The 25387-nt window shown below is 38.9% G+C and overlaps 1 long non-coding RNA gene across 1 annotated transcript; it reads right to left on the bottom strand.

Annotated features, from left to right (window-relative positions):
* Positions 1-3229: 3229 nt before the first annotated feature.
* On the bottom strand, positions 3230-4091 carry LOC122135537. Its single transcript, XR_006153582.1, has 2 exons — positions 3746-4091; positions 3230-3600 (listed from the first exon to the last, which is right to left on the bottom strand). It is a non-coding gene; the product is annotated as an uncharacterized LOC122135537 (long non-coding RNA).
* Between the last annotated feature and the right edge of the window lie 21296 nt (positions 4092-25387).

The following is a 25387-nucleotide window of genomic DNA, read 5'->3' on the forward strand; positions in this document are numbered from 1 at the left end:
CTTTTATTAAACTAGTGTAAACATCCCCTAACAGTCATGAAAATATTTAGTTATGTATTACATTAATTTAGACACAAGTACAACATTTCATTTTTTTTATAACAACCAAAAGTTGTTGTTTTTTTAGAGCTATAGCTTTTGCCATTTTTACTCACTTGTCATGTATTTGCCGTCTTTCACAGTGATTCATTACTAGCACGTCACTAAAGCTTCACTGTGAAAAGCAATCAGTATTTAAAATACAAAATATTGAGGAAACCCATTGCCTTAAAAATATTAAGTCAATAGGAATAATGCTTGATTAAAAATTAAAAGTAAAATTGAGTCAAGTGGAATTGTGTACTTAATTTTAAGGCAAAGGATTTACTAACTTTTTTTATGTAAGTGTTCACTTTTTACAGTGTTTTTACTCAGCATAGCCAATGTACAGTACATCTGAGTATAAAAAAATGTGGATAACAAATATATTATATTAGCATTATAAAAACAATACTTTTATTCATGTCTTCAATAGGTGAAGATTAAAGACATACAGGAGAGACTGGAATCGTCTTCTGTTCCTATAACACAGGAATTACAAAGATGAAAGAAATATACAGCAATCATCCATAATGAGTAGATAATATACTGTTGATGTACCTTTGAAGTGTAACATTTACTACATAATGAATGTTGAATATCCACTGATAAAATGGTTTTAAACAGTTTACAGAAACTGGTCTCAAATGAGACATAAGTATTAGACAGAAAAATTCAAATTAATATTATAACTCAATCAATCAATAAATTTATCAATCAATACATTTTATTGTGATATTTTGAGGTGCTTCCAGTGTTTCATTATGTGTGCATGTGTTGTAGTATTTCATGATGATCTGAGCTGATTATTACATTTAATAAAAAATATGACTGGCCATATTTGTATACATATTTATATACAACCCATTAAATTTACATATAGTGATAACATTTAATGACAAAATTTCCTATCGTTTTCATATAGGATAAGATAACCACAAAAACTAAATGTAAATGATAATTTAGTAAATGATGAAGATAAATGAATAACTTTGTTTAATGCTAGACAAAATGTATTTTCAGATCTTCAAATACAATTGTTATAGTTTTTAGCACCATGGACAGTGACATAAACTCATTTATACTTCAAATTCATGGGTGCATAACTTCAAAATTCTGTAGTAAAATGTCTGAAATTGTGCATGGCTATACAGTCAAGCATACTGGGTATAAGGCAACAATGTAACTTTTAACGAACCATCAAAGGCAGCTGAGATAAAATGCCTCCAATTGGGCTAACAATGCAATGGCTATTCTAAATGTTATATCTGTCAAAGCCTTGGGTCCATAATTTCAAAATGCTAGAGTAGAAATGTCTAATATTGTGCATGGTCACAGTCAAGCATTTAACCCAACTTTTAACGCACCGTGAAAGGCAGCTGAAATATAGCGCCCACAAAAGGGCCAACAATGCAATTCTTCCTTGAACTGTATTATCACATTTTGTTAAATTCATGGGTCCTTAAGTTAAAAATGCTACAGTACAAATGTCTGAATTTGTGCATGGTGTACCCAAGCACATTGGGTATAAGGCTCCAGTGCAACCATTAAAAAACACTCAAAGGCAGCTGTGATAAATAGCCTCCAAATGGGCAAACAATGAAATGGTTATTCTAAGTGTATTGTATCTGACAACATGGGTCATAATAAAATTCATAATAAAATAATTCTACAGTAAAAACTGCTGAAAATTTAGAATTCGTTAGAGGAGTAGCTCTACTCTAACGGGATACTGTCCAATCTAACGCACCCTCTGAGGTTGCCGAGAAACAGCGCCGCGCATTGTGCAGAAAATGCAATAGGCGGATTGTACATTGTAAAGTGCCAAGTTCAAAAATTCATAAAAAAAATTCTACAGTAAAAACTGCTGAAAATGTGGATTTTGTTAGGGTAGTAGCTTTAGTCTAACGGGATAATGTCCAATCTAACGCACCCTCTGAGGTTGCCGAGAAACAGCGCCGCGAATTGTGCAGAAAATGCAATAGGCAGATTATTGTACATTGTGTAAAGTGCCAAGTTCAAAAATTCATAAAAAAAATAATTCTACAGTAAAAACTGCTGAAAATTTGGATTTTGTTAGGGTAGTAGCTCTAGTCTAACGGGATAATGTCCAATCTAACGCACCATCTGAGGTTACCGAGAAACAGCGCCTCGAATTGTGCAGAAAATGCAATAGGCGGATTGTACATTGTGTATTGAGTCAAGTTAAAAAATTCATAAAAAAATAATTCTACAGTAAAAACTGCTGAAAATTTGGATTTTGTTAGGGTAGTAGCTGTAGTCTAACAGGATAATGTCCAATCTAACGCACCCTCTGAGGTTACCGAGAAACAGCGCCGCGAATTGTGCAGAAAATGCAATAGGCGGATTGTACATTGTGTATTGTGTCAAGTTCAAAAATTCATAAAAAAATAATTCTACAGTAAAAACTGCTGAAAATTTGGAATTTGTTAGGGTAGTAGCTCTAGTCTAACAGGATAATGTCCAATCTAACGCACCCTCTGAGGTTACTGAGAAACAGCGCCGCGAATTGTGCAGAAAATGCAATAGGCAGATTATTGTACATTGTGTAATGTGTCAAGTTCAAAAATTCATAAAATAATAATTCTACAGTAAAAACTGCTGAAAATTTGGATTTTGTTAGGGTAGTAGCTCTAGTCTAACGGGATAATGTCCAATCTAACGCACCATCTGCACCCGCCGAGAAACAGTGCCGCGAATTGTGCAGAAAATGCAATAGTTTAAAAGTTTAAAAAATTATACAAAAATAATTCTACAGTAAAAACTGCTTAAAATTTTTGTTTCGTTAGAGTAGTAGCTCTACTAACTTCACAATGCTACAGTAAAAATGTCCAAATTTCTTTATGGTGACAGTCAAGCACAATGGGTATAAGGCCCCAGTGCAACTTTTAACGCACCCTCAAAGGCAGCTGAGATATCCCCCAATGGGTAATTTTGGCCAATTTCATGGGTTCATAATTTCAAAATTCTTCAGTATAAATATCAGAAATTGTGTATGATTATATTCAAGCACAGATGCAGGATAAAGCATCAGTGAAACACCCCCAAATGGGCCAACAATGTGATAACTCTTCTGCATTGTCAGATTGGGTCCGTAACTTTAAAATGTACAGTAACAATTCAATGGCTCTTTCAAGTCAATTCAATTTAATTCATACATTCATTTGTATAACACTTTTCACAACACATATTTCAAAGCAGCTTTACAGAAAATGCAGATTTCTTTTACAAAACCACAGTAGGATTTTATGAGATATCAGAAAGTACAGTTATTAGATAGAACAAATTAGTATTTACAAACGCAGGCATTTTAAGCAACAATTCATGTGCAGTTTAAAGCAATGATAAAATGATCATTTATTTATAATCATCCATGTTTGATGTTCTGGAGTCCTTGCAGGATAGGTTTCATCTCTTCAAATGTGTCTGAAGTCTTCATAAGGGGCTGGATCCAAGCTGGAGCATAATCTCTGGTTACTTTTTTACATTTTCATTTGTAGCCTAATTAAAAAAAAAAAAAAGTATTCAATATATTTATTTTTAAATACATTCAAATTATGTTATTTGCAATAATTAAAGATTGATGTATAGGCCTCATTATATTTTTTACAGTCATTTTATGTTATTATTATTATTTGTTATTTACCTTTCAAAATAGTGTATTATTCTTTTCTGAAAATAGATAGGCCTACAAAATAATCAGGGTCCCTAAAAAGTGTAAATAAGAGAAAAATGGTCCCTAAGTTGAGCTGATGACATGTACAATTATTAAAGAATACTGTAGCCTAATTATGTGCCTTTATATTTTTACAGTCCATTTTCGCTGATATATCAGTGTTATTTGCATAAAAAAAATATATATATATTCTTTTATTCTGAAAATAGACACAAAAGTAACACAATACCGTTAAAAAACGCGAAAAAGAGAAAAATCGCACGGTCCCTAAGTTGAGCGTCAATAAGAAGCCAGCAAACGCGGAAGTTCGCGTCATTTAAGGTGGAAAGGATAGCATCAATAAGAAGCTGCGAATAAGAAGCTGGATTCAGCCTCGTACACCTGGCCGTTCACGAGCATGCAAGGACCTATGGCAAGCCGTTCTAACTTTTATTCATTTCCAGGATACTAATTCTTGATATCAACAATTCAATTTTTACTTCTTAAAATTATATTTTTTTAATATTAGTTATGATAATTAGTTATTGATATCAGGAATTAGATTTCTACTATAATAATGCCAATTTTTGATATCAGAAATTACATTTCCACTAGTAACAATTCTTGATATCCACAATTCAATTTTCACTATTTAAAATGTTAGTTCTTGATATCAACAATCTAATTTCAACTAGTAAAAACTATAATTCTTGATATCATTCAGAAGAGTTATATTTGACAGATTATAGCTCATCTAGTACTTTTTACCTCTTAAAATTACACTCCAGTGATCAAGATTTGGTTGTCTAATGTTAAGATAACATAAATAATTTTAAGTGTAAGATTTATGGGGCTATTGGTCTAAAACTGCACTGTTTTTTATTGTAGGATTTCCAATGGCCACACGAAGAAGGAAACCACCAACACAGGATGCCATAGAACATGCTGTGAAGGCCCTTGACAAGAAAACAGAGTTAGAAGTGCAATACATTAACTCTTTTAAAGGTATGTGCCTTTGTTATGAATTGTTTTTAATAAATTGCTGTTCTAGCAGAACCCCTTGCCTATACCCTGGGGTTTAGTTTGGAAAATAAATGGAAATTATAAAAATGGCAGTGTATTTCGTTCTCCCATCCTCACGACTATTGATAATTGTCTTTGAATTGGAGTGATAAAGGAAGCGGCATGACATTAGTTCTGGTCTGGTGGGCGTAACTGGATACAGCTGTACAAACCAAAGCTAAAAAATGAATACTCACCTTTGTAATGTAGTTATTATAACCTTTTATCAATGATGTAATTTCATGTAAGTACTGATGTGATGAGAAAAATTAGCTCCTGTATATGCAGCTTATAGGCATAGTAAAACTAATATTTTACTGTTTTTAGACTATTGACCAGCACACATATGCAATGCAATATTAATCATGAATAAAAATGGTATTGAGCAGTATTGAAACTTTGAACTTTAACTGTATATTGCAGTGCAGTGCAAGTGAAATTTTGGATTTGGGTCGAATTCAAAATTAGAATTATGAAGATAGGGAAAATATATGACCCCCACCCCCCGGTAGACTACTCAAAAAGTTATTTCAAGGTTGGCAGGTCTGTATACTGTAAGTGTAAAGGCTGCAACAGTGTAATGGTATCTGTGTGTGTGCAATAGGTCGAGGGGTGTTTGCCAAGGCCCGTTTCAGAAAAGGAGACTTTGTGGTGGAGTACAGAGGAGAATTAATCAATTCTAAAGAATCTCAGAGGAGGAGGAGGACATATCACAATAGATGTGCTGTTTTCATGTTTGATTTCTACTGGCGAGAAAAAACATGGTGGTAAGGCTTAGATGGAATTTTTCCTATCAATTGAGTTAATGTTGCAAACAAATGTGTGATAAAATTATTTTTTTTCTTGTTTTTTGCAACTTTAGCCATCATTTAGCAGCTTGTGTTTTGTATCTGAAGTTTTCTTTTTGGAGGACTGATAAAAAATTGCAATCATAATGTTATTTTATTTAAGCCTAATCTGTACTTTTTTGGTTTGTCACCTTTTCAAAGTGTTGATGCAGCTAGAGAAGATGGCAGCCTCGGGCGACTGCTTAATGATGACCGCAAGCATCCAAACTGCAAAATGAAGAGGGTCATAACAGAGGGCAAACCACACCTCTGCCTATTTGCTTTGAAGGACATTAATGAAGGAGAAGAAATAACATATGACTATGGTGGAACTGATTGGCCTTGGAGGAAACAGGTTTGTCAAAAATGTGTTGCTGTTCCGGTAAAAACTGATTATGAATATTGGCTTTGTTGTAAAAAAGTCAGAATGGTATATTTATTTTACCCAGATTTAAACCAATACTGGTATTTCTGCCTCAGATTAGTTTTGCCTAGTTCAGGATAACTTGTAAACAATGTTTAAAAGATTGAATCATCAAATCATTATCTAAAAGACCAAATCAATTTAAATTTTATAGATATACATTGTGTATATTACACATACCTCAAGTGTCCTAACACAACCACAGTTCCTTTGTACCTATTATTGAAACGTCTAAAGTCTAAACATATACATTCTACAACATGTGTCATTGAACTTGAGATCAGTTTGCTTTCTCCAAGTCGTACAAGCTGTTGGCTACAGGTGAATTCAGTCCTGCCGCACTTCACTGTTACTACTCCCTCAACTGTAATGGTTACAGCTGTCTTATAGCAGGCAACATACATATTACAGAAATCACAGCCAACTTGAACCCATCAAAAGTAACTTGGATTTAGCCTCAGATACAGGACACATGTAAACATTGCCACCACATGCATGTCTCCTGTCTCTCACATGTGTTTATGTTGTGTTTGCACTGAAGTAATGCTACTGCTGACCATCTACTCCATAATAATGTTTAACTCACTCTTCAGGAGGACAAACAATCGGATGCCACTGAGTCTTTTGAGGCTGACATCTTCAGAACAACCGAGCAGACTCCTCAGAGGTCATCCAGCTTCAAGACACAGGTACTAGTTTCTCTCTTTTACGGTCTTTCACTGGTTCAGACTTTAGTAATACCATTCCAACAAAAACTCTTCAAAGCTGTCGCTGTTAATATCCCAGAGGTAGCCAAATAAACATCACTAGCAAGTTATTTTCCGTAGTTGTAGACGCAAGCTCAAGAGGGACATAATGAAATCACTTATGCTATTACATTCTATTTGGCCAAAGATATGCCCATTTACACAGTAGAAAAGAGAAGGCTTCAGGAAGCTTCTGAATGCACTGGATAAACGATATGAAATCCCATCATGCACCTACTTTTCACAGGTAGCTGTCCTGCAGTTATATTTTTGTCTTTTTTGAACAACATCTGTGCTTTTGTCAGTGGTCCCGTTTAAACGTCTGTTAAAAGCAGGCTGTCATTTCGCCAGCTACAGCTACGTATTTAATAGATATAACAGCAGAAGAATGATAAATGCCCAGGAAGTTCTGCCAGCGACATGAGTGAAGGAGAATTGGATGAGAGAGAGATTACGGCAGGCATGGGTGCGTAATTCTGTGTGTGTGTGTGTGTCCTCGTTCTACATAAACAGAAAAATAGAGAACGCTCATTTTATTTATTCTCATAGCAAGGCAAACTAAGTGATTATTACCAAAACTTTGTTATGGCAAGGCTAGCAGACCCAAGTGCAGGACTAAGAATGGGATTAGTTACAAAAGCGGAATATTTATTGCAGGGTTAAAAGGATCTAATATTGTGCGGGTGAAGAGCGAGGCAGAGTGAAAATAGATGCATGCCGAACCGGGTTGGTGGCTGCTGTTCAGAGCAGGGGTAACCGTAGCTGAGAGTCCAGAGTGAGAGAGTCTGATCCAGTAGATCCAGAGCAGAATCCGGGAATAGTTTAGCTGGGCAGGGGTCCAGGCGGAGAGCAGACGGGATCCTTAACACTTAACTAAACAATGCGTTATTATGCATAATTCTCTTTTAACTTTTATTATAGCAAGTAAATGTTCTTCCTCTACATTCGGCCTAATAAAATTATTTAAATGTGTTCATTTATATTGTTGAAGCCTACAGTTTAGCCTATTGATTAATGTTAAAATGTAGGCTATATGACTGTTTTGATCTGTAATGAAATTAAGCATTTAACACAGCTGAGGACTTCATTTTGTTTTCCCTTTGATGTGAACTGGAGCGTTACGTTCACTGCTGTGAGCGGAGGTCAGGCGCGCGGAAAAAAAACCCCTCCAATATTTGAATCTCAATTTGAAAATCGAATGTTTACCTAACAATGAAATATTCAGGTTCAGCCCTAGTCATTTCCACTTCTAAAAGTGCAGTATTGTCCTTGCTATATATTTAAACCATTTTTATGCCACATGTCTGTTTTATTGAAAAATATGAAGATTAAGTGTGGGTTTCCAGTGTTTTTGAAATACCATTTGATGTACATAGGTATACATTTATGTATGTGTGTGGTCATTCATATCTTAATGTCTTTCTTTGATGTTCTATAGTGCCCACACGATCCAGAACCCTTACCTTCAATGAACAAAGTTGGAATGAATCCTTCCCTGGTGGACTACACAGATTCTGATGAATCTCAGAGTCCAAGCACAAATCATGACCAGTTTAATTCAAGCTGCCAGGTATTGTTTTTTTTTAGCATTTGCATGTATTAGTAAGCTCAGACATTATTGGTTCTGCTTTCAGTACCTATTTTTCCCTTGACCTTGGGTTTAAATGTTAATTACATATTTTTCAACACTCTAGACATGGTGTCCGACTTCTGAGTTCGAACTAAGCCTCACCCACCAGGACGGAGATTATATTCCAAGGCTGAGGAGGACCAAAAGCATACAGGTAAGCAACTCAAAATGTAGAAGATGGATGTACATACTTAACATACTTAGCATCTTGTACGTAACAGAAAAGTAATGTTTAATCAGTGTGCTGACTTTGACTTCACTTTTTCTTTTCTGAAGATGAACAGAAAGGTTGAGTTTGCTTCAGATGAGCTTTTTGACCTCACCTCAGGCAGCAGTGGAGAGAAATATATTCCTCACAGTAGTGAGGATTCATCTGAAGGTACAGACACAAGCGAAGTCATTCAACCAGTCAATCAGAAAGAGAGCATGCTTAGATTTCCAATCCTAGGGAGGTATGCTGACATCGGAGAACTGAACGATGTGTCGTCAAAGCAAATCCTTAACAGAGGACGCTCACCTTCAAGAAGAGGGGGCAACTCTGGTATGAGACATAAAAGGCAATGTCCAAGCAGTTCAAGACGTGCATCCTACCCTAAAACACATGCAAGTAGTGGTCACTCAACAAAACGGAGTGGAGAGGGAGACCCTGAATCTGTATTACAGAATACAACACCTGATCTGGAGAAAGATCTTCCTGACAGTGCCTCTTCCCTCCATACAGAAGATGTAGCTGATGGTTCACTTTCCATATCTGCTGTCTATAAAAAGGAGAATGGGTCAAGAATGTACAACAAAAAGCAATACTGCAATACATTAACATTGATCCCGAAGGTACTTATTATTAGGACTGTCAATTACTTAAAATATTTATTGTCCATAGTTCACTCACGATTATTCGCAGATTAATAGTGCATTTTTTTTATCTGTTCTAAATGTACCTTAAGGGGTGTAACAGTATTAGCATTTAATGTCCCATTGAGCTGTGTCCAGGCGTGCTCTTTTTGTGCCATCTACTGGTAGATTGTAGCGGGTACAATTGTTTTATGTTTGGGTTTCTGCCCGAGCCCATTTTGCTGAGACACATGCTATCTGCAGGCTGTAGCTGCCGGTTAGCTCCACTAAGAATGAAAGAAAACGTGAAAATTTGAGATAAAATTAAGAAATAAGAGCGAAAGAAGATAGAGAAGAAAATAAAGGATTATTTAGCCCCCTCTGGGATGTCAGCTCACGAGGTTTGTGTTCTTTAAATGTTTTTTTTCTGTGATTAATGTCTTATCAACGAAGCTGTAACATTGGATTAGAACAAGCTCTGATATCTTGTTTTTTCTTTATGTTGTTTTCTTTTGTGAACAGTTCTCACGGGGTTGTCAAGACCAGAATAAACCCTGTTTTTATAACTCTACATCGTGCGTTCGTTGATCCTTGAGGGTGCTACAGTGAGAACTCCCGTCTGCTGAGCGCGGGTAGATAATGGACGGTGCCGACAACGAGCAACAGGTGCCACCATCAGCCACGGCAATGCACAGCAAGGAAGGAGCCACCGCTGGAAGGTTCAGGTGCCCCGAAAAATAAGTGTTGCCCCGGGTTAAAGGACTAACTTGAATTCTTCTACAAGAGAGAGAGAAAAATGGACTGTTAAAGGAATTAAGACTAATCTCTCTCTATTGATGAACAAAGCAAAGGACTGGAATATTTTCTATTGTTTAGATTTCTACTGCTTAAGTGACTGATACTCATACAGTGTTAAATTTGATGTTGTGATAAGTAACCTACACATTCAGTGGATTTCAGTAAGTACCAGAAGATAAATATTCTGGCTTGGTAAAGATATTTAATAGTGTTTCTTAGTTACAGTTATTTAAATCTTGACTTTAAGTTATATCTAAAGAGTTTATAACTTTGCTTCAAGGTTACAACAGTAAGCTAAAATAAGATCAACATTCACTCACTCATTACCAAATCGAATTTAAGCTGCTTCATTAAATTTTGCACTTAAGACTAACTTACAAATAAAAATTAAATAGAATAAATAAAAACTCCAACAATGGCAGAGCATGAGGTTAATCCAGAAGTAAATGAAGATGTTGATGTTGAACAACCTCATACAGACAAGGAATTACAAGCAGCAGAAGGCACAGCTGATGATGTCTCTACTACCTCACAAAGAGCACGGAGAAGCCAAAGAGTCCGTACACTGACGGAAAAGGGCCAAGAATTCCACAAGGAGCTCGTAGAGAAGGCTGCATGTCGTTTCAGAGGACACTATGAGAAGTGGAAAGCTGCTGTTAAGGACGCTAAAGGAGCCATAGATGATAAGTACTCAGAGGATCTGCTACAGGACCATGTCTCCAAGGTTTCAAATGCCTTTGAGGGTGTGAATGCTTCCTATGTTGAGTTAAGACGCATTGAATCTCCAGATAATGAGACAAGACGGAGAATGGATACATGTGAAGCCATAACAAAGACAATTATCGGAGCAGTAGCAAAGTGCTCTAACCAAGTAAATCTGAAGTTCAAGGAGATGAAAACTGGAAAGAGACTGAGCCTATATCTAAGTTAGTAGCCTCAGACAAGATGAGGTGTAAAGTCACACCACACTAAGCTCTCTTCTCGCTCAAGGGTCTCCTCTAGAAGCTCCAGCAGGCTTTCAGCCAAAAGACAAGATGCAGCTGCTGATGTTGCAGCAAATGAAGCTGCTCTGCAAGTTCTGCTTGAACAAGAAACTCATATGAAGGAAATCGAAAGACAAGAAGCGGAAATAGCACAAAGACAGAGAGCTCTAGAAGCTAAGTGCAGAGAAGTAGAGCGACTTGAGACAATAAAAAAGCTAAATGCTGCAAAGGCTCGACAGCAGGTGTATGAACAAAGTGAATGTTCAGATGAAGAGATATACAGCCTACTTCACCACAGTCCTGCCAAAAACAATGAAGTCAAGTCTGAAAACAATGACTCACATTGCAAACAGTGTTCTTCACCGCAAATTATGACACCTCAACGAGAAGTGAACACGACAGATCTGGTCAAAGCATTCGCAGAGTCTCTTAGTGTAAGCCGTCTTCCGGTACCAGAGCCTACAATATTCAGTGGCGATCCTATTAGATATAATGATTGGAAGATTTCCTTTCAAACTTTGATCGACAGGAAAAATATACCAGTTGAAGAGAAGACTTATTACCTGAGAAAGTATGTAAGTGGGCCTGCAAAGAAGGCAATAGAAGGCTACTTTCCGCTTGGCACAGAATCAGCATACTATGCAGCATGGTCAGTTCTCGAAGAGAGGTATGGCAATCCCTTCCTCATAGCTAAAGCCTATCGAGACAAACTCGATGCATGGCCAAAGATAAGCTCCAAAGACAGTATGGAACTTCAGGCATTTGCTGACTTCCTCTGCTGCTGCAAGACAGCCATGTTACAAATGAAGGGGCTTGAAGTGTTCAATGACTGCAATGAAAACCAAAAAATGCTTGCAAAACTCCCAGATTGGCTCACTTCAAGATGGAATAGAAAGGTTATGGAAGTGCAAGAGGAAAACCACACCTTCCCGAGCTTCAGCCAATTTGTGGACTTCATCTCACGGGAAGCCAAAATTGCCTTTAACCCCCATAACATCTCTTTTCGCTCTGAAACCAATTGAAATTGAAAGTACAAAAACCCAAAAGAACAAAGGCTGTGGAGCAAAGGTACTGGCAACTAACTTAAATGAAAGATCTGTCAGTACTAGTTGTGCGTACTGTGAGAAGTTGGGTCACAGCCTACTTAATTGCTAGAAGTTTATGAGTGAGAGTATTCATGAGAGACTAAATTTTGTTCAAGACAAGAAGTTATGCTTTGGCTGTCTAAAGTCTGGTCATCACTCCAAGGATTGTGAAAGCAGAGCCACCTGTGATACATGTGATAAAAACATCCAACATGTCTTCATGATAAACCGTACCAGAGAAGAAAGAACAAGAAAAAGTCAAACCAGCAGTGACAGGACAAGACAAAGAAACCCAGACACTTTACAAGACGATACCGTCACACCAACAACAAGCGAAGCAACATCTAACAGAGTCGCACAGAATGTTGATGACACTCACACATCCTCCATTGTTCCAGTATGGGTGTCAGCTGAAGGCAAGCTAGAGCCTGAAGTTCTTGTATACGCGCTCCTTGATACGCAGAGCGACAACCTTCATTCTCGAAGAAACAGCACAAGCTCTGCATATTAAAGGTAAATCAGCTCAGCTAAGGCTTACCACCATGTCATCAAGAAACACAGTTGTGTCGTGTCGCAAGCTCTCAGGTCTACAAGTAAGAGGATTTTATTCAAATAAGACAATTTCCCTACCAGTAACATATGCACGGGACTTCATACCTGCAAACCGAGATCACATTCCAACCCCTGGAACAGCCAAGGCATGGCCTCATCTTGAATGCATTGCGGAGGAGATCGCTCCACTACAAAGCTGTGATATTGGCCTACTGATTGGCTACAACTGCCCCCAAGCACTTGTTCCTCGTCAAGTTGTGTTTCAGGAAACGAAAATCAGCCGTTCGCACAAAGGACTGATCTGGGATGGAGTATTGTGGGTTATGGCAATCCATGTCTTGATTATGGAGATCCTTTCGGAGTAAGTCATCAGGTCATTGTGAAGGAAGTGGTGCCGGATATTCAAACCTCCTCAAACTTCACCAACAAGGTTCACTATGTTTTCAGAACTCAAATAAAGGAAATGATCTCCCCTACAGAGGTCCTGAAAATGTTGGAATCTGACTTTGTTGAGAAGTTCCCAGAAGATGTAAACATCTCTCAAGAAGATCTAAAATTTCTAGCAAAGATAAGGAAAGGCATTAGACACAAGGAGGATGGCCATTTTTAGATGCCACTCCCATTCAAGAGTGAAAGGCCTAACCTGCCAGATAACAAGGCATGTGCTATTCTCGCCTCAAATGTTTAGGAAAAAAGCTCAAGAGGAACGAGCAGTACTACATGGACTACAAGAAGTTCATGGATGAGATAATAGCCCTTGGGGATGCTGAAAGAGTACCAGAGCAAGACATCGACAAGAGACCAGCTTGGTACATCCCACACCATGGGGTGTATCATCCCCTAAAACCCGGAAAGATTCGCGTTGTCTTTGACGCCTCCGCCAAGTTCAGAGGCACCTCACTAAATGACCATCTCCTGACTGGTCCAGAGCTGACAAACACCCTGCTTGGAGTCTTGTGTCGCTTCCGAAGAGGCCCAGTGGCTTTCATGTGTGATATTGAACGCATGTTTCCACCAGTTTCATGTGAATGCTTGCGATCAAGATTACCTACGGTTCTTGTGGTGGGAGAACGGAGACCTCGAAACTCCATTCACTGTCTACCGAATGAAAGTACACTTATTCGGCGCAGCGTCCTCTCCAGGTTGCGCAAACTATGGCCTTAAACACCTCGCAGCTGAAGGAGAAGGAAGTTTTGATGAAGAAACCATCAAGTTCATCAAAACTAACTTCTATGTCGATGATGGACTAGGAAGTGTCGACACTGAAGAGCAAGCAATACAGTTTGTCAATGAAGCACGCAAGCTCTGCAGGCTGGAATCAGACCAATTCCAGTTCCGAGTGGTTGTTTAGGAAAATCCACTCACCCGAAGAGGAGTATTATCCACAGTCGCCTCTGTGTTCGATCCATTTGGGTTTGTGTCGCCTTTCATTTGGCTAGGAAAGCAAATCTTGCAACAAATGTGCCGAGATAAGCTCAGCTGGGATGATAGCTTACCTGACAGTCTTCGACCTCGGTGGGAGTCTTGGCTCCGGGACCTGGGAAACCTGGCAGATGTATAGATTTGCAGATGCTACATTCCTTCAAACTTCAAGGCACAACACTACGAACTGCATCATTTTTCTGATGCAAGTGCATCTGGATATGGCATGTGCACCTACCTGAGAGCGGTAAGCACATCTGGTGAAGTTTACTGCACCTTGGGTGATGGGAAGATCGAGAGTTCCACCCATCCAAGGTCACAACTATACCACGTCTAGAGTTGTCAGCGGCCGTTGTTGCTGTTCGCACCGGTGACATGCTAAAAAAGGAATTTGAAATAGAAATCTCAGAAGAAAGGTACTGGACTGACTCTAAAGTGGTGCTCGGCTATATCAGTAATGAGGCCAGAAGGTTTCACGTGTTTGTTGCAAACCGTGTCGAACGCATCAAACAAGGTACAGAGTCAACACAATGGTGGTATGTAACTTCCAAAGACAATCCGGCAGACCACGCCTCAAGAGGCCTTACAGCAGAACAACTTGTAGCTTCAAACTGGTTCAAGGGCCCAGATCTTCTCTGGCAGAAGGTCATAACCAGTAGTGTACTTAAGGTGGGAGAGTTATCGAACAGTGACCCAGAGGTCAGGAAAGTTCAAGTCCACACGATACAAGTAGAAGAACAAAGGTCATTGTTAGATCGGCTTCAGAAGTTTTCCGACTGGTTGAGAATGATTAAAGCTGTGGCCAGACTCAAGCGCTATGTTAAAGAAGCAAAGGATCACAAGAAGTCATGTAACATTGTTAACCTACAAGAGAGAAAAGAAGCAGAGGTAACCATAATAAAGATGGTCCAAGCAGCAGTGTTTACTCAGGAGATAAAAACCTTACAACATCATGAGGTGATGCAGACCAAAAACAGGGTCAGCAAATTATGTCCATTTCTCGACAACCAAGGCCTTCTTCGGGTAGGCGGACACTTAACACATGCTGCTTTGCATCCTAATGTCAGACATCCTGTGATCCTGCCAAGAAACAGTCATGTGTCTACATTACTCGTCAAACATTATCACGAGAAGACATACCATCAAGGAAGAGGGATCACGATGAACGAGCTGCGAGCTAATGGATACTGGATACTTGGATGCAGTAAGATTGTTTCATCTTACATCTATAAATGTTTTAAATGCAGAAGATTCAGAAGGTGCACAGAGCAGCAGAAGATGGCAGACCTCCCGGAGGATAGGATGGAAACTACACCACCATTCACCTACTGTGGGATGGACTGCTTTGGTCCTTTTTACGTCAAGGATGGCCGCAAGGAGTTAAAGCGTTATGGATTGTTAATCACCTGCATGTGCTCTAGAGCAGTACATCTTGAGATGCTTGATGATCTATCAACGGATTCCCTCATCAACTCTTTACGTGCATTTATAGCCATCAGAGGTACAGTTCGGCAGATAAGATGTGATCAAGGCACGAACTTTGTCGGCACCAGAAATGAGTTTGCTGAAGCATTCAAGGAAATGGATCAAGCAAAAGCTGGAAAAACTGGACTGCGAGTTTCTCATGAACACCCCCAGCGTCAAGTCACATGGGTGGTGTCTGGGAAGACAAATCCGCACCATAACTGTGCATTCACACCAGACGCGACTTGCGCGAATAAAATCGCGCTATTCGCGCGTAGTTGGACGCTTGAACATTTTGAGTTTATTCGGTTCATTCGCGCGTGAAATTCGCCTCATTCGCGTGTGAAATTCACTTCACAACAGATACGAATTTGTGTCATGGGAGGGGCTTCTGCCAGTTGAGTTCACGCAGCATTGTGATTTCAATCACCATTTATTCGGATAATTTTCCAAATATTACTGTTATCGTGTCATGAAAGTTAGTTTTAAAAAGTATTTCAGGCGAGAATGTAGTTGTTTTAAACTCAAATATGCGTTTATTTATAAAAACAGCGTCCATTTAAAAAAATGTGTTTGCGCCGATTTCGGAGACGAGCTCCATGCGATCAGCGGGAGCTCAGTGATCATGTATCCGCCTAGAGCAGTCTCAACTCGGCTAGTCCTTCTGACATTTGCCGCTGGCTCTGATGTATCTTTAGTGGTTCAAGATAAAATATAATTCACTTTCTTCCAAGAAAGATCCTTTTTATTCCTGTTTCTGTAGAAGTAAAAAGAAGTATCATATAGCGATGATGACTTTGTCCTCCATTGTTGTTTCGGATTTTCCCTCCGCTCGCTACGTCGTAATCACGTCACTACTAGAGCAAGCTCCTGATTGGTTATGCAGCTCAGTTGTGCTGTGCGAGAGAGATCAAAATGACGGAGACGTGTGAAGTGAAAGTGACATTGCAACGTAATATACATTTACCTTAGAATAACCATTCTGTGTCCATAAGCTCGTCATTAGTCAGCTAGAAAAATATCTATAAAGAGGAGCATTTTGCTACATACTGTATATGCACTATAGCATATTAATATTTTTACTTAACCTGTTGTCTACATGATTCAACTCCTATAAAACTGCATTTTACTAATTAAGAAAAACAGACTGATAGTGTGGAAAGACATACACTCTCAAAAATAAAGGTGCTTAGAAGGTTCACATTTCATTTTGGGTTCCACAAAGAACCATTCAGTCAAAGGTTCTTTAAAGAACCTATTAATAATCTGAAGAACCTCCTTTCATCACAAAGAACCTTTTGTGAAACATGAAGGTTCTTCAGATGTTAAAGGTTATATATGAAATCATTTAGACAAAAAAGGTTAATAGATGGCATCGTGAAGCACCTTTATTTTTAAGAGTGTATGACAACATTTACAGGATGCATTGAGGAGAATCCCAAACTACACTCAGTGGGCAAGTGATGCTTATGCTCCATGATATTGGTACAGATTATGTGTAATAAACAATGCATGACTGTATATTTCAAGTTGGAAAAGACATTTAGTTCCCACTTTAAGTGAACCTTAGTTCCCAGGTCATCTACAAGATGGATTAATGCTGATAAAGTCATGAAAAGATGAGACATAAACACATGATTGAAATCTTAAAATGTAATAAAAAATAAACAAATGAATAAATAAAAAAAGTTTATTCTGTGGCACCTAAAAAAATAACTTGGTGTTTTTTTTCTTATAGGAGCCAATGGCTCCTCACTCAATTTTTTTGTTTGGAGCCCTCACAACTAATGATCAACGATTTGGAGCAGCATCGTTTGTTAGATCATTTTAAACATCAAATAGCCTTCAATTTACAGGTTATAACTGCATCTGTCTCGGTTGTAGACTTGTAAAGATTTATTTTTAATGCGGATCCCATACTATAACCTAAAAGAAATGTGCTCTATTAATATTCATATTCAAGTGTTTGTGTGGAAAATTATTAATGCGCATGCATGACAGGGAGTCGCCCTCAAGATCACTTGAATTTTTTCCTGATAATGAAATAACTTAAAATTGGGGTGCCTCACATACATGACAAATATATATACAGAAAGCTTGAAATGTCTACTTTTAAATGAACCAATTCAAAACTAAAACAAATACTCCCTGATTATGTAATCTGTGAAGGTTGCATTTCTCTCTTAAGGCAGGTCCATGTGGAGAGAGTCAGCACCGTGAATGTCATCTTCCAGCCAACAAGAAAACATTAGTTTATTAATGAATAATTAAAAATGTCTCCTTTTTCACAATTATTAGGCTACTTCTTCCTGTGCTTTGTGGCACTTAATGTGTGTTAGAGTGCGGAATATATTAAGGCTTATTACTGATTAGACTGTGTTAATTTAATATAAACGTCCGATTAGTTGAATAATGGCTTAAATGAAAAACTACTAGTAACTAAAAAAATCTTATGTGTGGGGCAGCCCTTCTAGATGTCACGGAGACAAACCCCGTGATTCCCTCCTTTGGCCAGCAGAGGGCTCCAACACCTGAATACTAGCACACACGCATCCATTCACTCAATTACACTGACTCACACTACATTTCCCACAAGCCCCATACTTGGACTCTGATTATGCTACAGCTGTAGCTTATTGGACTTCAGTATAAAGCTGCCAGTTTCCTTGTGTTCATCGTGAGGTCTTGTATTTACTATGGTGTACATTTCTGTGTATTCATAGCCTGTTTGATTACCTGTTGCTGATATTGTCTGTTCCCCGTCTTTGATTGTTGCTGCCTGCCTTCTGACTATTGCTATTGATTATTGGACTTTGATACACTGCTTGATATCCCGACACTCTGCCTGTTTAACGACCATGATTCTGCCTGTTCCACGCTGTTGTGTTTGCTGATCCTGACCACTGCCTGTACGACCCTGATTATTGTTAATAAAGCCTGCTTATGGATCCCACTTCGAGTGATGTCACGTTACAGAAGACCTCGCTGGCTCCAGCCAGATCCAGCAGCTTTCAACCATCTATGTGCTACGATGGCTTCCCAGGAAAGTCAGATTGCTGCTAATCAGCTTCAGCTGAATCACCTCACAACTATTATGGATGAATTGGTCAAAGCAGTTCAAAGTCTCCATAACCACTGCACCTGAGTACGCTCTAGCTTTCCGCACGCTTGCAGCACAAACCAACTGGGTGAGTGATACTTTAAAAGTATTATTTCGAAAGGGATTAAATCATGAACTTCAGACTGAGCTTGCTTGTAGAGATGAAGGCAGAGACTTGAAAGATTTCATCGAACTGGCTATTACCATAGACAACCTACAATGCTCACAACGTTCCAGATCAAGCAGCCCCATGCTACCACTCACCACTCTACCCAACGAGTCACACGAGCCCATGCAAGTGAACACCTATCATCTATCTTCTGAAGAGAAGAATCGTCGTCTCACCAATCGCCTATGTTTGTACTCCGGTCAGCCTGGTCATCAACGGAGGTCATGTCCTGCACACCCCACTACTGAATCTCTACAATCAGTGAGTCCCTCTTTAAATTCAATCAGCTCCATGCAATGTGTTACTGTTTCCATTGTTCTATGGATGAATGGAACTCAAGTAGCTACGACTGCCATGCTGGATTCATCGACCCTTAGCCTAACCCTAACCCTAACCCTTACATCGACTACCGTGAAATTTCGATACCCATTACCACTGGTTCCATCAGCACTTGAACAACTTCGCTCAGCCCGATTCTACACCAAGCTGGATTTACGGTGCGCTTACACCTCATCTGGCATCAGAGAGGGGGACGAGTGGAAGACTGCCTTCTCAACCACCACTGGGCACTATGAATACCGGGTGATGGCATTCAGCCTGGTCAACAGTCCGTCAATCTTCCAATCCTTCATTAACAACATGTTCAGAAACATGCTAAACAAGATGGTAATCGTATACATTGTGCGTCAAAGGTGTTGGAGTATATGAGAATGTCACATACAACATGTCAGAGCTGTCTTACAACGTCTCATAGATCACCAACTGTATGCCAAAGCAGAGAAGTGTGAGTTTCACAGCACATCTACATCATTCTTGTGTTACATCATCAGTCCTGAGGGGTCGCGATGGATAAGCAGAAGGTCAATGCTGTCCTTAACTGGCCCGAACCCGTCACCTTGAAGGAGCTTCAACACTTCCTGGGTTTTCGCCAACTTCTACAGACACTTCATCCGTAACTTCAGTACCATTGCCAGTCCTTCTAACATCCATGGTCAAGAAAGGGTCAGTCGACTGGAATGGTCAGATTCAGCCCGCCAAGCTGTCCAAGAGTTGAAACAGCGCTACTCCATCACCCCAACCCTTCACTTCCATTTGTGGTCGAGGTGGACGCCTCCAGTACCGGGTTGGGTGCGGTTCTATCACAACGCCAGGGTCCCATGTCTAAATTGTATCCATGTGCTTTCTATTCCAGAAAACTGAATGCTGCTGAACGTAACTATGATGTTGGGGACAGAGAATTGCTGGCGATGAAAGCTGCGTTTGAGGAGTGGAGACATTGGCTTGAGTGTGCAAACTACCCCTTTACAGTACTGACTGATCACAAGAACCTCAAATACCTTCGCACAGCAAAGAGACTCAATCCCAGACAGGCAAGATGGTCACTCTTCTTCACTCGCTTTAACTTCACTGTCACCTATCATCCTGGTTCAAAGAATACCAAAGCCGATGCACATCTCGACAGTTTGAGGAGGATTTAACCCCTGCTAATCCTGAGACCATTCTGCCCTTTCAAGTCATTGTAGCACCCATTCAGTGGGATCTCATGACCCAAATCCAACAACAGAACGCTCTGAGTGAAGTCCCTGCGGATTGTCTTCCAGACAAGGTGTTGTTCCTGCCGAACTGCGAGATCATTGAATCATGTCTATTGTCTGCCGTCTTCTGGTCACCCTGGTATTACCCGCCACAATACATCTACTGTAAATCGCTTCTGGTGGAACACACTCATTAAAGACGACACTTCCTTTGTCCAGAGATGCCAATCTGTAACATCAACAAGACACCCAAACAGCTGCCAGCAGGTCTTCTTCAGCCATTTCCGGTTCCACAACGACCCTGGTCACACATCGCTATTGACTTCATCACAGATCTCCCAGAATCAGATGGTAACACAGTCATCCTCACCGTAATAGACAGATTCTCCAAAGCCTGCCGTCTCATCCATTACCAAAACTTCCCACTGCCATGCAAACTGCTGAGCTGTCATGTAACTGGGTCTTTCAATTATATGGGCTACCAGAGGACATCGTGTCTGACCGCGGACCTCAGTTCACATCATGTCTGTGGGTGGAATTCTTCAAGGCCCTAGACATTAATGTCAGTTTGACCTCGGGGTACCACCCTCAAGCTAATGAACAACTCAACCAAGAACTAACACGCTTCCTCAGATCCTATAGGAGGATCTTTGTTGACATCTTTGTATGCATGCGCGAGTGGTTGTGTGGCAACAAAACAAACAGTATGGCGGGCTGTAAAGACGCGACGAGCACTTTAAAAGGAGGGTTAGCGGGCGAAATCCATATATATATATATATATATATATATATATATATATAATATATATATATATATATATATATATATATAAGCACTTTAACATCTGAAGACTGGAGGAGGTTTGGAGAGAAGCTCAAAATTTGTATTGGTGACAAAATTGAAGTTATTCAAAGCCCATATGAGATCTGGGATGACAAAAAACGTTGGTCCGACTCGCCCTGTCTTGGCCACCAATCTGCTGGGAGACATTTATTCTTATTTAATAGAAACCCCTGGACCCTTCACTCATGAAACATTAAAGGCTTTCAAAAGTCTGGAGGCCTATGATTATTTTGTTTCTCGCAAAGTTGGGCCGATCTTTCTGCCAAACAGAAAGCAGTGATCGTGCTAAAAGCAGAGGTTAGACCTGGCCAAGCAGAGTCACAGCGTGATTCGCATCTCCCGTGGGTGATCACCAAAGAGAACGGCGAAATAATCACTGCTCACTGTGACTGCAAAGCCGGGAAAAGTCTTCATTGATCAGTGTTCTTATTTACTTATTTATTGAAAATGTAGTGACTGTTGTACCAATTCAATTGTGTTCAGTGTGAGACTTTCAATGGCGTCTGTACTAATGGTGACAAATTGTATATCATAGCTTACACATTTCTCCTTCTTTCAAATCCAGTCTTAGAGAAACATGCAGTCATGTAGCAGCTTTAATGTTTAAAGTAGAAGCAGCTGTCAGGATAGGACTTACAAATGCTGCATGTACTAGTGAGGCTTGCAGGTATCAAAGCACAGCTACAGAATGTAATATTTTGTTATTCTGATAAGATTAACTAGATATGGACACTCTTGTCAATATGAATTAGGTAAAAAAACAAAAAAAACAATAATTATGAATCCAGAAATAAACAGCCTATTCTGCTTTTCAATGTTTCAGATGGAATCATGTTTTTGGAAACAACTCCCTGACAGCACCTGCAGATGAAATCAACTTCCACCCCAGTAAGAAAAAAGAGACTGCTCCACGGCCAGCATGTGAGAAGATGGGTAGAATTCCGCTGGCTTGTACCAGAGGGGATGAGGGATACATGGAGACATATAGGGGTTTTATCAGCGAGTTGAAAGAAATTTGTCCCACTGCTTGCGTATTTAAGTCCTTGCCAAGATTGGACCCAGAAGAGACTGATACAGCAAACAGCGAGACAAATGACACTGAAGATGAAGGTAAAAATTGGCGCTTGACATTTACCAATTAGTTTCAATAATGAGAAAAATGAGAATCTGAGGCATATCTGGATTTAATAGAGGCCTATGCATTTTGACTTGCATCTTCATCAGGGCAGTATGACATGCATGTGTAAAGCATGGCATTTAAATACAGGTCATTGTGTGATCAGTCATATGACAGCTATGCATGCAGTAGAATTAACAATGCAAAACAGCACTAATATTTATATATACATACATATACAAAGGTGGGGAGAGACTCCACAAGAGATCTCAGCTCAGCATAAAGTTTACATAGATTCACTCTCTGTGACACATGATCAGGCAAATAAACTTCAGAATGAAACAAAACAACAGGCTGATTGTCCCAAATGGTTTCTTTCTTAAGTACTCAAGACTCACTGCTTCAAATTTTGGAAAAATTTGCAAGAAAATGAGCAGTAAAAAAGCCAAACCAGAACTTGTTGCACGTGACATGCTTCATCCAAAGCCCCCCACTGACTTCCAAAAAAAAATGCTCTCTTGGGGAAAAGAAAATGAAACCGTCGCCATTCAAGTTTACAAAGGACTAGCACAGAGAAGACATGTCATAGTACATGAATGTGGCTTGTACATCAGCCCAGAAGAACCCATTCTAGCCGCCACTCCTGACAGAGTTTATGACAGTACAGAGGTCAGCAAGTGGGGAATCATTGAGGTGAAATGGCCATACAGTGTGCGAGACAAACCCCCAAGTGAGGCAGCAAAATCTGACAACTTCATGAGCAAATTGCATGATGGGGCCCTAGAACTCAAACACGACCATGAGTACTACCACCAAGTACAAGGACAAATGGCCATTACTGGCGCTCAGTGGTGCGATTTTGTCATTTACACAAAAGCTGGCATTTCTATTCAGAGAATTCCATTTAACCCCCAGTTTTGGATGTCAGCTGCTTGCAGATTACATAGCTTCTTCTATTCCTACTTTCTACCCATGTTCATTCTATCACAAGAGTCTGCGAAGTAATGTAAACAAAACAGTGATATGCAAGGATACTGGAGGAAAACCTTTATTTCACTAGTGGAGGTAGCAGATTAACAAGTGCAGCGATTATTGTTACTATGTTGTCTGCACTGTTGACCAGTCTGAGTTCCCATGTTGTGTTCAGAATCCAGAATTTTTTCATCCGACCAATGGCCCGTTCTACCTGTTAAAAGAAAGAAATATAGTAGAATATATATTTTAATCAGCTGATGTGTACATTTGAAGTACTTTGCATTTTATTTGTGTTAGCTATTTTCAACAGAGCACTTTGGCATCAAGCAATGCACTTTTTATTTTATTTAAGAATGTCTATTTTTCGAGGCAAGACTGAATGTTCTTAAATTATTAATGGATTTCTGCCTTAAAATGTTATTAAAATAATTGCTGGTTATAATTGCAAGCGTATGTTTGTGTAAGTTTGAAGCCTAGTTTGTATTCTTCAGATCATAGGTTTATGAATCTAGACTGAATATTACAAAAGTTAATAGAAGACATCTTAAATACATTTTAGTTATTCTTTCTTTATCCCCCTCAAGTCAAATGTTTTGGAAATAAGTATTCATAAAACAGGAAACTTGACTATAAATTGAATGTAGAGTAACAGTTTCAAACTTACATGAATTCTGACATTGGCAGTTTTCCTTGAGTCGATGACTTCCTTGTGGCTAAGCTGATATTTGCCCTTTGTGAATGCAGGGATGACGAGGCTTGCTCCTCTGCAGAGAAGTTCTTCTCGAATGAGGAATCCTCGATCTGCCATAATAGATACTTTTCAGATGTCTGGACTCTGTTTGGGATTTAGAAAAACATAAAGAGATGGTTCAATATATTGGCAATGAATATATTCTGTTAGAATTTATAATTCAGGTTTTGAATGAATGTCATGTCAATAATGCTGGAATTGCCCGATAATGAAACTAAAAATGATTAGGCCTAATGTCTCGGGACGGTTTCTTATTACTGCAATATATTTTTACATTTTTATTGCCAAAACGACTGCAGTGTTGCCGCGTTCAATTATGAAAATAGTACAAAGCACCATATACATTAAGATGTTTTTGTCTCTTTCACCAGTTTCTTTGTTTCTCTCTCAGAGGCACCTCATTTCTCCTGAGAAAAAACAAAACCATATTATGTTGTATGCAATGCTCTGTATGCTGTTGCAAAAACTGCAAAAGCCAACAAGCATTTGTCCTAAAACACTTTGCTTAAACCTGCTCTGCAAGTTTAAAAATGCTGATCAGACACTCTCCATATGAAAGAGCAAGAGATTTACACACCTTTATTTCAACCCCCACATGCTATATATAACTACCCCCCAAACCCCAACCCCCTCTAGCTGGACTTAATTCAGTCACACTACTGGATGGTTACTGTAAAATGGACACGCTCTATCTAAAATAAAAAAAAATAAAAAAACAGAACTGCAGAACACACACATATGTATTAATCATTTTATATGTTATTTTATTATTATAATAAAAAAACACCACAATCGTAATTTCTAAAATCACTTCTACCACTGGACCATGGATTAACTTGATAAACCAAACTTCCCTTTTCCATTGCGTGTTTTCGCAAGACAGACATTTATCTCACTTCGCAATAATAAAAATAACAGTTTTATCAAGCAGATAATTATTGTTTATTATAGTGTTCAAATGCTGATCTTATAGGCCTTTATATATATATATATATATATATATATATATATATATATATATATATATATATATATATATATATATATATATATATGTGTTTTTTTTTTTTTGTTTTTTTTTTATGAACTGGACTGCCAGTGAGCAAGCTGCTTTTTGATGCTGCTTTTGATGAATAGCCTATAAAACTGACTTATAGCACTGACGGTAATAGCACCATTTATTTTTCAACCTCACATAAAAATTATTAATGGAACAAAAACATTTTTTCTGTAATAATAAATTATTTCTCTCTGTTCTCTCTGCAGTATCTGATGTAATCAGCCTGGTTTCAGCCTGTTCAAAGCACGATAATATTAA

This window comes from Cyprinus carpio, chromosome A3, assembly GCF_018340385.1.
Source record: "Cyprinus carpio isolate SPL01 chromosome A3, ASM1834038v1, whole genome shotgun sequence".
Classification (NCBI taxonomy): Eukaryota; Metazoa; Chordata; class Actinopteri; order Cypriniformes; family Cyprinidae; genus Cyprinus; species Cyprinus carpio.